This window comes from Lemur catta, chromosome Y, assembly GCF_020740605.2.
Source record: "Lemur catta isolate mLemCat1 chromosome Y, mLemCat1.pri, whole genome shotgun sequence".
NCBI classification, from domain to species: Eukaryota; Metazoa; Chordata; class Mammalia; order Primates; family Lemuridae; genus Lemur; species Lemur catta.
Genome location: NC_059156.1, coordinates 951041 through 954737, shown reverse-complemented (window position 1 = coordinate 954737; position 3697 = coordinate 951041). Strand labels below are relative to the sequence as shown.

General features: G+C 56.1%; 1 pseudogene; it reads left to right on the top strand.

Moving 5' to 3' along the window:
- Positions 1 to 2578: 2578 nt before the first annotated feature.
- On the top strand, positions 2579 to 2669 carry LOC123629146 (annotated as a pseudogene).
- Positions 2670 to 3697: the final 1028 nt, after the last annotated feature.

Sequence of the window (3697 nt, the reverse complement as noted above, 5' to 3'; positions counted from 1 at the left end):
GCTTCCATCACAGCTGCGGGTCATCCCTTGACTTAACAGCGTCCCGTGAGTGAGTGGCTCGGATGAACGGACTTCCTTAGCTTAAAAGATCGCAAGCGTTTAGACAAAGCTGCATCTTTTTTAACCCATTACCCATCCAAGTATCAGTGTAAATCCCGTCATCCCCCGCTTCGAGATGGCTCGCGTTTGGGGTGGGGGGTGGGGGGCAAACCAGCGTACACCGTGTCCCCGTATCGATCCATGACTTCACACAGAGTTCCCATGTCCCTGGAATGTAGAAAACCAAACTGTAACCAGACCACGGCAATAGCACTCACTCCTTGCTTCTCGGCGTGGCTCTCCGGGCCACCGTCAGGGACATCCATCTTACTGAGTTTGGCTTCTTTACCAGGGACAGACCTATACGTGTGCACGTCAGTTTGTGTATAAATAATGCATGCTAAAATTGTACAACCGGAAAAATTGAAAAAGTCATTCAGCACTTTTAACAGACGATCTGGTGTGCCTGCCTGCGTGCGTGTGTGCGTGCGGGCCGGCCGGCTCCACGCTTTATTTTTTGATTTTCATGTTTTCATGTTTTCCATCTGACATGAGTGAGTGGTGTGTGTATTGAAACACCCAGACGCTGGCCTTCCTCGCCTCAAAGGGGAAAATGTCTAGGATTCATTCCCCTTCCCCACTGGCCTTTGAGAGTCGTTGAGGCCCATCCTATGGAAGGACAGATTGGGCCTCCATGGAACAGCTCCATAGAAAAAGAAGTTAGGAAGTCATCTTTGATTTCTACAATGACAAATTCAAAAAGTTAAAATCCCCCAATCGGGGCCGGGTGAGGTGGCTCATGGCTGTAATCCTAGCACTGTGGGAGGCCGAGGCGGGTGGATCACTCGAGGTCAGGAGTTCAAGATCAGCCTCAACAAGAGCGAGACCCGGTCTCTACTAAATAAAAAATAGAAAGAAATTATCTGGCCAACTAAAACATACATGCAGAAAAAAATTAGCCGGGCATGGTGGCGCATGCCTATAGTCCCAGCTACTGGAGAGGCTGAGGCAGTAGGATCGATTCAGCTCAGGAATTTGACGTTCCTGTGAGCTAGGCTGCCGCCACAGCACTCACTCTAGCCGGGACAACATAGCCAGACTCTGCCTGAAAAAAAAAAAAATCCCCCAATCGAACAAGGTATAGAAAAATTATGGTGTTGATGCAATTGGGGTGGGGGGGAGAGCCGGGGCTTCTGGTGTGGGGGTGTGCGGGTGCCAGTGCCTGTGCAGTCGTCATCGTCCTATTAATAACACGGAGAGCAGAATAAAGTTCTGAGACATAAAGATCATACTCGGCTGAGGGAGCCACCGGTGGAGCGAGGGAATGTTTCTTCTACAGGACCAGTATTTCCTTTGCCCCCCCCAATGCCCTAAATAATATGTCGATGAGGACGTACACAGCGTTGTCCCTGGTTGTGGGTCGGGGTGTGGGTGGCGATGGGGGTGGAGGCTTGGCAGGAAGTAAAGTCAAGTGATGTTTTTTTTAATAAAGAGACATACTGACCCCCGGGCTACATGCTGGGGACTTCATCCGTCAGGTCTAAGGAGAACACAGGCAGGCAGTGCTCACCGTCAGTTTCAACTAATTAAAAAAAAAAACACATAGAAAATAGAAAAAAGGGGCGGGCGCGATGGCTCCCGCCTGTAATCCTAGCACTCTGGGAGGCCGAGGCGGGAAGATCACTCAAGGTCAGGAGTTCGAGACCAGCCTCAGCAAGAGCGAGGCACCGCACCAGCCCTGCCCCGTCCCGTCCCTACTGAGAAAGAGAAAGAAATTCTCTGGACAACTAAAAACAGACATAGAAAAACTTAGCCGGACACGGTGGCACGAGCCGGTAGTCCCAGGTATTCGGGAAGCTGAGGCAGAAGGATCGCTTAAGCCGAGGAGTTTGAGGTTGCTGTGAGCGAGGCTGACGCCACGGCACTCTAGCCAGGGCAACAGAAGGAGCCTCTGTCAGAAAGAAAAGAAGAAATAGAAAAAAAGAAAAAAAAAAGAAAGGAAGGAAGGTATTGAGGGAAGGAGGGAGGGAAGAGGACAGAAGGATAGGGGGAGAGAGGGGGTGAGTGAGAGAGAGAGAGGAGAAAACTATTAAAAATTCGGTACCAGGGTGTTCCCGCGCACGTGGGAGATGTGTCTTCTCCCTCACGCCCTGTTTCCTCCACACACACATCACCCGTGTGCCGCAAAAAAAGCAACAAAAAGAGAGAAAGAGATTAAAAAGGGAAAATGGAAACAGGGAAAAAGAGGAAGAAAGAAAGAAATTTTGAAAAAAGAGACCAAAGTCCCAGGGAGAAGGAAGACTACTGAGCCCAGAGCGACACCTGGTGACCAAACCGTGAACGGCACCCTGCGGCCCCAATTCGCCAGAGACATCTGGTGGAGCCCAGGGCACTGTGCCAAGGGAGGCCGAGGGCAACATGCGGCGGACCCGGGGCCACGGCGTCTGCAGCCGATTCCCAGGCGGGCACAGGAGCCGGGGAAACTCATTCTCAGCGCGGGGGGAGGGGAGGGGAAAGAATTGCAAAGTCACCCAGACAGATCCCTTTCTAGTTCATAAACGTGGTGATTGCGTGTTCACACGCACGTGTGAGATGTGCGTCCTGGTGTGTGGGCACATCCCCCGCTGCCGTGAAACTATGAATACGGGAGGAGAAGGGGGGGCAGGAAAACCCAAAGAGAGAATAGATAGATAAAATAGGGCCAAAAAGAAAGTCACACAGTCGGAGAGGTAGTAGGGGAGTGAGAGCAAGTCGGAGACGGCACACAGAAACTCCGAGAGGAGGGGAACGCTGCGATGCGCCCCTCGGCCCGCGCCGGAAGAATACGCATCGCGGGGCGACCCCTGGGGCCGGCGGTGCCAGAGACACCAAATCGGTCCCGAACACACCCCGCCGCCAGGGCAGCCACAAGACCGGACATCCCGTCAAGCGGCGAACGAACGCGGAGGCCGCCTGCACCAGGCACATCTGGACGAACAGCCAGTGTGCTCTCTGCCAGGAGTGGTGGGGGGGGGTGCGATTAAAGTCACGCCAGGTCCCCGAGATTGTTCGTGAGCGTGATAACTGTGCGTGTGCGGAGGAAAAGAGGGGGCGGGGGGGACGCAAAGAAAGGAAGAGCAAACGAGGGTGGGGGAAGGCACACTGTCGGCCACGTAGCGAGGCAGGGAGGCGGAGGGAGTCGAGAAGCATGCGACGCCAGAGCCCTGAGGCGGTGACCGTTCGCATGACGTCCACGAGCCCAGCCCCGCAGAGACTGTGTGACGGGGACATCTGGTCGACCGCATGTATCATGGCGTCCGCGCGCGGCACTGGTGGAGGCGCTAGCGCCGCGCCCGCGGGACTCTCCCTATCTGCTCGCACGGGGGCTCGCCGGCCGGCGGCCAGCTGGTCGACCCCGACTCTCCGGGGAAAGAAGGGGGGGGCAGGCCGGGTCTCCACCAGACGACGACCCCCTCCGCCCCCGGGGCGGGAGAGAGGGCCGCGGCTGGATGGGCGCCCCCACCAGGCCCGCGCGGCGCCATCCCCGAGCACAGGGGCGGCGCTGCACCGTGCCCGCCCCGCCGTCGACCGCCTGCTCCTCGGTCGCCCTGTCTGGACCCCACCACCACCGTGCTCCTCCCCAGAAACCCAGTCCCAGCCTGGGGGACCAGCTTCGGCG